Raw genomic sequence first — 12503 nt, 5'->3', positions numbered from 1 at the left:
ACGTCCGACCATCCGCCGAAAAAGTCCTAATTAATCATTTTGGAGGAATTTCAAAAAAACTTTTAACTTTGATGAAGAGGAAAAAAAATGCTACAAACATTTTGGCTCTTTTAAACCAAAGTGAATTGGTTTCGTCCGAAGACGTTCATAAACGTGAGTCCAGAATCATCCACAAAAAGCATTAATTATACAGAAATGTATTTTTTTATTTAAAAGAAATGGAAATAAAAGCAAGCATCCTTCTCCTGCCATGTGTGTTTGGCGAATCTACGAAGAACTTCTTTACGACAGGAGTAAGTATTTTTGTATTTGTTATTATTTAAAGCACCATTTTTAATATTTTTCATGCAGGCTTTTAGAATTGTGTAATATTTAATAAGAAAGCAAATTAAAATGGTTTCGTGAATAAGTTATTTAATATATTGTAACAATTTTTGCGGGGAGAGTAAAATACGTTACAATATTTTACAAAATCTAGTTAAAAACTGTATAAATATAGTAAATATTCTTTTCTGAATAGTGTTGAACTATTTTAACTAAAGCCCGTCGTATATTTAATATAATATAAATAAATAGTCTTATTAGCTCTTCCGTAATGTGATCAAGACGTATTATTGTAACTTAATATGTTTTAGTGTAATATATTGGAATTTAAATAACTAACTCTATGTATGAATTATCTCTCTTTAGACATCTGAAGCAGCAACCCCAATAATGTGTTTCGAAAATACCGATTGTTTTACATCACTAGTCGAAGTTCAGATTGAGGGGGAAAAATTTGAAGTTTCATCTTTGGAGCATGCAATAACAACTATGTTTGCCGGCTTTTATGCTTTTCAACTACAATACCCCAAGGGCCTTAAAAAGACTTTTGAGTATTTACAGAAGATCGTCTTTAGAATTAGTCCCGATAAGGTATCCATACCAGTAGTAAACATTGTAAATCTATTTTCTTAAAGATAAAAGAAAAATAAATGTCATAAAAGAATACTGTATATTTAGTTAGAAATTTGAATATATTGTCTTAAAGGGAGAAGATAAAAATGTTATAAAATAATACTGTATATTTAGTTAGAAATCTATTGTCTTAAAGGGAGAAGTTACAAAAATGTTATAAAAGAATACTGTATATTTAGTTTAAAATGTTAATCTATTGTCTTAAAGGGAGAAGATAAAAAATGTTATAAAATAATACTGTATATTTAGTTAGAAATTTATTGTCTTAAAGGGAGAAGATAAAAAATGTTATAAAAGAATACTGTATATTTAGTTTAAAATGTTAATCTATTGTCTTAAAGGGAGAAGATAAAAAATGTTATATAAGAATACTGTATATTTAGGTAAAAATGCTATAAATAAATATAGTAGAAAACCTGTAAATATACTTCTAAAATTTCAGCAAAATTACCAACAATTACTTTTAACAAGCGGAAAAGTAGTAAAGTGAGGCTAATTTAGTGCTCAATTGGACGACTTTAATTCTAAAATTGGACTAGTACTTTACCGATATAAGATAATAATAACGGCTCAATTGGACGACTTTAATTCAAAAATTGGGCTAGTACATGTACTTTACCGATATAAGATAATAATAACGGCTCAATTGGACGACTTTAATTCTAAAATTGGGCTAGTACTTTACCGCTATAAGATAATAATAACGGCTCAATTGGACGACTTTAATTCTAAAATTGGGCTAGTACTTTACCGATATAAGATAATAATAACGGCTCAATAGGACGACTTTAATTCTAAAATTGGGCTAGTACTTTACCGATATAAGATAATAATAACGGCTCAATTGGACGACTTTAATTCTAAAATTGGGCTAGTACTTTACCGATATAAGATAATAATAACGGCTCAATTGGACGACTTTAATTCTAAAATTGGGCTAGTACTTTACCGATATAAGATAATAATAACGGCTCAATTGGACGTCTTTAATTCTAAAATTGGGCTAGTACTTTACCGATATAAGATAATAATAACGGCTCAATTGGACGTCTTTAATTCTAAAATTGGGCTAGTACTTTACTGATATAAGATAATAATAACGGCTCAATTGGACGACTTTAATTCTAAAATTGGGCTAGTACTTTACCGATATAAGATAATAATAACGGCTCAATTGGACGACTTTAATTCTAAAATTGGGCTAGTACTTTACCGATATAAGATAATAATAACGGCTCAATAGGACGACTTTAATTCTAAAATTGGGCTAGTACTTTACCGATATAAGATAATAATAACGGCTCAATAGGACGACTTTAATTCTAAAATTGGGCTAGTACTTTACCGATATAAGATAATAATAACGGCTCAATTGGACGACTTTAATTCTAAAATTGGGCTAGTACTTTACCGATATAAGATAATAATAACGGCTCAATTGGACGACTTTAATTCTAAAATTGGGCTAGTACTTTACCGATATAAGATAATAATAACGGCTCAATAGGACGACTTTAATTCTAAAATTGGGCTAGTACTTTACCGATATAAGATAATAATAACGGCTCAATAGGACGACTTTAATTCTAAAATTGGGCTAGTACTTTACCGATATAAGATAATAATAACGGCTCAATAGGACGACTTTAATTCTAAAATTGGGCTAGTACTTTACCGATATAAGATAATAATAACGGCTCAATTGGACGTCTTTAATTCTAAAATTGGGCTAGTACTTTACTGATATAAGATAATAATAACGGCTCAATTGGACGACTTTAATTCTAAAATTGGGCTAGTACTTTACCGATATAAGATAATAATAACGGCTCAATAGGACGACTTTAATTCTAAAATTGGGCTAGTACTTTACCGATATAAGATAATAATAACGGCTCAATTGGACGTCTTTAATTCTAAAATTGGGCTAGTATTTTACCGATATAAGATAATAATAACGGCTCAATTGGACGTCTTTAATTCTAAAATTGGGCTAGTACTTTACCGATATAAGATAATAATAACGGCTCAATTGGACGTCTTTAATTCTAAAATTGGGCTAGTACTTTACTGATATAAGATAATAATAACGGCTCAATTGGACGACTTTAATTCTAAAATTGGGCTAGTACTTTACCGATATAAGATAATAATAACGGCTCAATTGGACGTCTTTAATTCTAAAATTGGGCTAGTACTTTACCGATATAAGATAATAATAACGGCTCAATAGGACGACTTTAATTCTAAAATTGGGCTAGTACTTTACCGATATAAGATAATAATAACGGCTCAATTGGACGTCTTTAATTCTAAAATTGGGCTAGTACTTTACCGATATAAGATAATAATAACGGCTCAATAGGACGACTTTAATTCTAAAATTGGGCTAGTACTTTACCGATATAAGATAATAATAACGGCTCAATTGGACGTCTTTAATTCTAAAATTGGGCTAGTACTTTACCGATATAAGATAATAATAACGGCTCAATTGGACGTCTTTAATTCTAAAATTGGGCTAGTACTTTACTGATATAAGATAATAATAACGGCTCAATTGGACGACTTTAATTCTAAAATTGGGCTAGTACTTTACCGATATAAGATAATAATAACGGCTCAATTGGACGACTTTAATTCTAAAATTGGGCTAGTACTTTACCGATATAAGATAATAATAACGGCTCAATTGGACGTCTTTAATTCTAAAATTGGGCTAGTACTTTACTGATATAAGATAATAATAACGGCTCAATTGGACGACTTTAATTCTAAAATTGGGCTAGTACTTTACCGATATAAGATAATAATAACGGCTCAATTGGACGACTTTAATTCTAAAATTGGGCTAGTACTTTACCGATATAAGATAATAATTACGGCTCAATTGGACGACTTTTATTCCATAATCGGACTAGTATTTTACGACAATTGTTTGAAGTGTCAGCCATTGTTGTCTGAATTTTCGTTTAATTTTGGTTGTCAATTTAACCAAAATTGGTCCGCTAGCATTCCCAAATTAGACGGATAATTTACCAAAAGAGTGTAAAACATCGTGCATTTTGGTCCAAATATGTGATTAATTTAAGAATATGTGCTGATAAATTTTGGTTAACTAATACGCCACAACTGGGCAACTATTTTTTCATAAATGGTTAAGTATTTATACAAAATTATACCAAATTTGCACCACAATTTCACAAATGTTAGTCTTTATTTGTCAATATTTTCCACCTACTTTGCAACTAAAATTGATCAATTTTTGAAATTTTACCCATTAATATTAGTTGAATATACCATAAAAATTGGAGCAATTTATTTCCAACAAAGGTCAAATATCCATCCAAAATTGGAATATGATTTAAAGTAACAATTTAAGTCCAAATTTGGAGGTGTAAAACATAGGTCAGAATTGAACTAAACTTGGTGCATTCTCAGAGTCAACGATTTGGAAGCTATTTAGTCCAATTTTGGACAAATTTTTCTAAGAGTGCAGTAATGACATGGTGAATTGTTTCAGTGTATCAAACATCTTTAGCTATCAACCAGCGTTTATACCGATTCAAACAGTTTCCATCTACCCAGAAAAAAACCATTGCTCAGGTAGACTAGGAGTTGCGATAAAAAATGTATTGGAATATTTAAGTTTATTTGGCATGCATCAAGAGCATACCGAGCCAATTTCAGGGTTGGCAAAATCCTTGTTTTTTTTCAAAAAGAACAAAAACAATGTTTTTTATTGTTTTAAACAAGATTCATTGTTTTTAACTGTTTTTAAAGCGAACAACAAAAAACACATAATAAACAATAAAAATCTATGTTTAAATCACGTTTTAAACTATTCATTATACTTATGAATCGGACTCACGAGTAAACTCATTTAAAGAAATATTACGTATCATTAAACGTATTATCATAAGTAGCATAATTACCCTAAGTGTGTCAATAAGATGAATTTTTCAATGATACCTTGTTTAACGAAAGTGACGTAAATGACGTCATTTTTTCCAGTGACGAAATTTACGTAATGTGTTTGCGAAGCGGCGTCTGCGGCGCGAGCACTAAAAATATTAGGGTACTTGAACGGAATTCGCGAGTCCTACTTTTCTTTGGTCTGTTTAGAACAAGCTCAAATTGAAGATTTTCTGTGGGAAAGGCTCCTATTGGCACACTTAGGGGAATTATGTCACTTATGGTATTATAAATAAACTCACAGGGAGAAGAACCAAAGAGTACACGCTTATTTAAACGAGCCAAGAATTTCGCTAAGCGTTGTTGACCAACCATTGACGGCCTTAGGGTTTTCGATGCCCCATGCAAATACTACCTAACCTGTAGTATGGTTTTTAATATAGCACATTGTTTTTAGTTTTGGTTTATTGAAATGTGCACGTCTGCAGTCACAAATCATCACAAATAAACAATGTTATAAAAAATAAGTACTTAGATACCTCTATAATCTTAAAACTTCCATCACGTCATAAAATTTCAAAAAAATCGAGAAAGGGGACCGAAATCCCTAGATTTTTATCTAGGAGTGCCGAATAGTCGGTTTTAACCCAATCTGTCCAGACCGGCCGTGTTTCTGGTTACTTAAAACCCGGCACAACCCGACTAAACAGCAAACCTACTTTTATCTCGTGCATAGGTAGTGTCCCAAATAGATGTATATTCGCAGCTATATACATTCTATTTAAACAAAAAGACAAAATTCAATGCGTTCGTAGGATTTTTGCACTGGTAGGAAATTTATGAAATCATATCGAGCCCTTTCATTCGCTCTTTTCAGAGAATCTTAAAATCAAACTACCCGTTATCAATACAATTTACCTTTCTTAGAGCCTTGGAATGGTTTTTTCTACCTTTTCCCTCATATTGAATAACCAAAATCTTACAAAAAAAACAATGAAAATTTACCTTATAAAAAACATGTTTAAAACAGATAGTTTAAAACGTTTAAAACAAATTGGTGTTTGTTTACAATATTTGTTTTAAACGTGTTTTAAACACTTGTTTTAAACATTTTGTTTAAAACTTGCCAACCCTGGCCAATTTGAAGTATTACCTTAAAAGTGTTTGTCAGTTAATTGTACACGCTGATATGATTTGTTACAATTTATACCTTGACTAGGCTAAGTAAATGCCAGATAATTAGCTACAACAACTTATATCAAAAAGCAGGACCATTGCTTTACGTGTGATCAATATAGGATATTTAGCCATAAAAAGCTTTAGACCATTCACAATTTTTGTACACTCGTGAAATTGCTCATTTATTTCGTTTATTTATTGATTTATTTTGTAACTAGATTTATGTTAATTGCTACCTCCTAAGTTTTTAAATATATAATTTCCCAAAAACCAAATGATACGGTTCATTTTCTAACAGATAATTCTTTTCGGAAAATGTTGGCTAATAATAGTAATTAAACTTATTTTCATTCGTTATTTTATAGGTGAACAAACCATATTATTAAAATATATTTTTAAAATAACAAGGGTGGCAGGCAGAAGAAAACCTAGGCCTTTAAAAATATTTTGGATAAATACTCATTTTTCAACAACTGATGTGCTGCCTTACGTGGCTTTATTATATAAATATATATTATTAAAAAAAAATAACGGATTAAACTATAAAAATTTTAAAACCTAATAATAAAAATATAGTAAGAAAATTATTAATCGGAAGAACCAGACTTTCACCGTCAAAATGCAAGCCAACTATAACCACGTGATAGCTTTTTGCGTCAAAAATCGAGCTCTCGTATTGGTCCGTGACTTTGGTATAAAAATTCGTAAAAATTGCAGCGTCGCCGATTAACAGGAATCGCTAAAACGTCTCTGCACCGCGATTTCGATTGCAAGGATCGCAAAATAAACAGCTCGCTAAATCTGAATCGCTAAATTGCGATCCTGTTAATATTAACAGGAATCGCAAAACGTCTCTGCACCAGGCCCTAAGACGTTAACCAACGTAACCACATTAATGAAAATGCATTACACATTTAAAGCCGATAAGACAAGTTGGCAAGCCAAAATATACCTCTCCTCGGAAGAATTGTCGGTAGTGGTATTAATTTCTCGAGATGACCCTTAAAGATATCTCCGCAATTCAGAGTTCTTTACTAAAAACGTTATCCCGGTTCAATCCCGCCCGGTATAAAATTTTAATTTTAATTAAAATAATTGAGACGAAACAACTGAGTTTAATTTATTCAGAATAATATAAATTAAGTAGTTACAACAGCGAGTTAGACGTACTAAAACAATGCACAATTGAATTTAACCCTATTTACAGAACAAGTTTATCAGTTAAATATAATACGAAGCAAATTTTAATGAAAGAAATATCTACAGAGGGTATTTGTATTTTTCTCGCTTACGACATACTGGCCGCATCTTTAACGCTCATTTTATTTCCACACTCGCCCTTGATGAAGATACCGTAGAATAGCTATATTCGACATCTGGTAGTGGACGACTCGTAGACTTCCTGTTGACGTTGTGACACATGCCGCATGAAAAAGACCAATACCGTCCAATTTCCAATATCATATAATGACTCGCACACCCAGGAAATCAATGACTGCATTAGGAATCGTCGATGTCCAAATATCCACACCAATAAGAAATGAATTAACAAGTAGTGAAAAACTTACCATTCACAAAGCACAGAAAGCCCCTTGACTAAATAATAAATGACCGTAGACGGAATAGTTAGGGCTCTTTATAAATAAAACAAACGAACCCAATCGATGAACTGCATTAAACATCTTAATCAGTCGAGAAAACGATTAAAATAAATTACGAAGTAATGACGACCCAGTACTATTAATTAATGAACGATTACCCTTGAAATCTAATACGCTAAACACACACGCAATTAATATAATTTATAAATATTTAAAATGATGTAGAATAAATTATAGTACCTAACGTTATAACTTCGTAAAGGACATTCACCAAAGCTGTTTTTTTAGAAAAACACCGTAGCTAAACAAGCGTTGGTGGCTGAGTGGTTAGAGTAAATCTCTTGCACGCAGCAGACCCGGGTTAGATTCCCGGCCGGCACCGATAAATCGCAAATTGATACTAAGACGAATACCATGAACAATTGGTGGAAACCCTGCCATTGGACGTTGAGAGGTTGCATAACACTCAGCACTCGGTTCATCCCAAAAGTCAATAAGAAGAAGAGAAAACGCCCGCATAAACACAACAAACACAAACACCACAGACTCAACAAACACAAAAACAACAGACTGAACACCCACAACCGTCAAAACACAAACACAACAAACTAAACACCCATAACCGTCATAACACCAACTCAATAATCACACCCTACACATAAACATTACACACCAATAAAAAATGAATTAACAAGTAGTGAAAAACTTACCATTCACAAAGCACAGAAAGCCCCTTGACTAAATAATAAATGACCGTAGACGGAATAGTTAGGGCTCTTTATAAATAAAACAAACGAACCCAATCGATGAACTGCATTAAACATCTTAATCAGTCGAGAAAACGATTAAAATAAATTACGAAGTAATGACGACCCAGTACTATTAATTAATGAACGATTACCCTTGAAATCTAATACGCTTAACACACACGCAATTAATATAATTTAAAATTATGTAGAATAAATTATAGTACCTAACGTTATAACTTCGTAAAGGACATTCACCAAAGCTGTTTTTTTAGAAAAACACCGTAGCTAAACAAGCGTTGGTGGCTGAGTGGTTAGAGTAAATCTCTTGCACGCAGCAGACCCGGGTTAGATTCCCGGCCGGCACCGATAAATCGCAAATTGATACTAAGACGAATACCGTGAACAATTGGTGGAAACCCTGCCATTGGACGTTGAGAGGTTGCATAACACTCAGCACTCGGTTCATCCCAAAAGTCAATAAGAAGAAGAGAAAACGCCCGCATAAACACAACAAACACAAACACCACAGACTCAACAAACACAAAAACAACAGACTGAACACCACAACCGTCAAAACACAAACACAACAAACTAAACACCCATAACCGTCATAACACCAACTCAATAATCACACCCTACACATAAACATTACAATAATATCCAATCAAACTGAGTTAAAACTCTCGCGACGGTGAGCGTTAACGAAAAAACACCATACAAACCAAACTCAACCGCAAATTAATCGCTCACGGTGGTTTTGCCAACCCTTCGACTTCGTTCCCTAATTCCTAGCAATTGCGAACGCAGAGATTTTGAGAAACTGCGTACGCAATGATTAACCTTTGCACGGAAACTGCGAACGCGTTCACGGGACAGACACACAGACAGACAGACACGGTGATTGTACAACCCCTCCTAAGGGACTTTGTCCCCTCGGAGAGGTAAAAACACGTAAAATAAAATACGAAGTTACAAGTAAAGTAGCAAAACGAAAAAAGTGCGTTGTATACCAAAAACTAACTAAGTGGGCCACCCACGCCCCGGGTTCTACCCTTTAACCCTCTTATCTCTGCTGACTGCGCTAAAACAAGATTTGTCCTTTATAATTTCATACGTAAAAAATTTAAGACTTTAAAAACTATTAATATACTCTTCCGCTTAAGCTGAGTTTATAATTTTCAGCGAAGTGTAACATGTATCGGTGGTTCTATGGTAGAACACACGCCTGTCATGCAGGAGGGCTTGGGTTTGTAACCCGCCCGACGCGATCGCAAAATGGTACTAAGACGTATACCTTGGAATTCCTGACATTTGGACTTTGAGACATTTACCGTAACCCTCAGCACTCGGTCCGTCTCAAACGTCAAAGATTCTTCACGTGCAGTCACAATTCGCAAAAGAAAATAATACTACACCCAATAACAAAAAGGGGCTCTTTTGGAAAAACCTTTCCCCTAATTCCAAGAAACTGCGAACGCAGTGATTACACTTTGCCCGGAAAATGCGTACGCGTTCGCAGCCCAGACAGATTTACAGTTGTAACATGTTTAAAGTCCTTTTTCTTCTTTAAACATGTTACAACTCTAAATCGCCGATCTTTGCCCTAGCGGCCAAGATTTTGATTTTTGGAAGTTGTGCCTAGCAAGACTTTTGTTCAACATGGGCAGAAGTACAACATTGGCTGAATAACATTTTACATAGGCGCTTTGCGGGGTCCTTTATAAATATATAATAATAATTCATTAAATTATTTAATATCAATAAATTAAAGCGTTATGAAATGACTGAAAAGACTTGAGAAAGTTCGGATTTTCACTGGCTAGTATTTTGATGTTTTCACAGTAAGCGCATTTACACGTAACGGTGACACTTATACGATTTCGAATTGAAATTGCTTTTTTGACACCCACATGATTTGGGTTTGATCAGCTCTTTAGATAAAGGCTATAATTTCCCGTCCCTAATATTCCAACCATATTCCATCGGGACAGGGGCTTCATTGAACTGCGATGAATCTCGAGTTGGTGGTAAAATTTTGTCCGTTTTGGAAGTAAAACGTAATCTTTGGCATTTTTACATCCATATAGTTCCAAAGAAAGCTATTCAAGTGTCTTTTCTAGCTCTACGTTACTGGTCTCATAAACGCATCAGTATAATTCTTATTTCCTAAAGCCACTGAAGTGGTTTAATTTTTCCTTTTGAATCGAAAGAGCTTACGATGTCACAGCATCCGCATTCTTTAGAGACGGATCGCATTTTGACCATTGAGTAGCTAAAAATTCGAGGAGATTCTGCTTATTTCGAGAAAGCATTTTGGCAATTTTTTATCTGGTAGAGCAATTTGAGATATCGGGATATTTTGGTCTGCCAACCTACGACGACGTTCTTCTCCTTTAATGCTAAGATCTGGGTAGTTATCCGTAACGAAATCAACTCTTTTGGGTCCGAATTGCCTTGTTCTAATCAGGATGATTTTCAAAATTAGCGTGGCCAACACACCTATCTGGAACGAGTTGTGCAGTTTGTATATTATAGATATCAAGCAAATAGTGAAGTAAAGCTGGCTTTGGGCTGTGATAAACTGATCCATCTGGATTCGCTAGAGATGGAGGACAATCGCAAAGGCTGTATCTCATTGTTTCTTCCAGTGTTAGGTTTCGATCGTTTCCCAGCACCAGTGGCGGACTGGGTCTAATATTTTGGCTGCCAGAAGACAAAGGGCCCCAGCTTTAACAACTATAACGCTATCATGTTTGAGGGGCCCACTTCATGAACGGTCCGTGGGGCCCGCCTGCCATAGGGCAGGTTCACTCTATGGCCAGTCCGCCACTGCCCAGCACCAAAATTCTCGAAAGCTTATTAGCGCTTTGTTTCTCAACTGTGTTTTTAAAGGTATTTCCCCTGTTTGTTAGTGAAAGTAGCTAAATTAAGTTTACTGATACAAGAATATAAATTCTTGTCTTTGGAATATACTGTGTAGAAGACTTGATTTAACTTTGACATTGCGTTTTACCCCCTTGTCTAGCTTCTAAAATACCCAAAGTAGTTTCTTTCAAAGCCATGCCAGGGGCGGATTAACCCTTTCGGCGCCTTTAGGCACAGAATAATTTTCCGCCCCTGGGCATTGTCTAACGGGTTGGTGAGCTAAGTAGGGGCAACCCACGTACTTCGACCGTGGGGCTTCAGCACAGTTTTGGCGCCCCTAGAAAAATGGCGCCCTAGGCAAGTGCCTACTCGGCCTAATGGTTAATACGCCCTTGAGCCATGCCCTTCCACTCGCTATATGAAGCAGATCAACTTGAGAGCCATCTAATGCATTTTTCATTCCTAAAACAGTGGCTTTAACTCCTTCTACCGCTTCAAAATAGTTGAGTGACCTTGTCCAATCCATATCTTTTTATCTCTCTCTTAGTTTTATATTGTAAGCCATTTTATCACAGGCTCGAGATATATCCGCTCTAAGGGGCTGCGATAAAATCCAACGGTGAACTGCGTTTTTTATCTGAGTTATGCCAGTAAGACCTGCTTTAAGTTTTCGTATCTTGGTTGAACATTGGTTCAATAGTTTGATCGCACACTACTTGAGAGACAGCGTTATTTCAGCTTTCCACAACAAAGTCCCCGTCCATAAATTTTGCGTGCACCTCGGGGAAGGTTATTTCAAAATTTTGGTCCAGTACACTCTAAGAAATTACCGTATCGGAATGGTAATTTCACCCTAAAATTGACAGTCATATGAACGTATCAAATTTTGTCGTAAAATTAACGGTCAAATTAGTGTTATGTTTCTTAACGGTAATCTGATATTTAAAATTACGGTGAAATGGAACTTGAAATATTTTACCGTTAAATAAACAGTGATAATACATTTTTTAACTTTACAATAACACAACATTAAAGAAAAGTGTTGAATGTTGAAATAAGTTTTCATCCCTAGAGCTGGTGGGAAAATGTTTTTCTACGGTAACGCCACATTAAATGAAACACTCAAACGTTGAGCAAAATGGTTTAAAGGAAACTATATAAGCTTATGTTTTGAAAGAACATTAAATAGTTCTTTTTATAAAGTAACGTGACCTTCTTGTTTAATTGTGGCTCTTAC

General features: G+C 34.4%; 1 long non-coding RNA gene across 1 annotated transcript in view; it reads right to left on the bottom strand.

Annotated features, from left to right (window-relative positions):
- Positions 1-818: 818 nt before the first annotated feature.
- LOC149943787 (uncharacterized) overlaps positions 819-12503 on the bottom strand; it is a 413771-nt gene continuing 402086 nt past the window's right edge. The window contains exon 10 of the long non-coding RNA XR_016480873.1: positions 819-832. This is a non-coding gene — a long non-coding RNA (uncharacterized LOC149943787). The remainder of the gene's footprint in view (positions 833-12503) is intronic.

This window comes from Leiobunum rupestre, chromosome 5, assembly GCF_980474605.1.
Source record: "Leiobunum rupestre chromosome 5, qqLeiRupe1.1.hap1, whole genome shotgun sequence".
NCBI lineage: Eukaryota > Metazoa > Arthropoda > Arachnida > Opiliones > Sclerosomatidae > Leiobunum > Leiobunum rupestre.
This window is presented reverse-complemented; position numbering and strand designations above follow the sequence as displayed.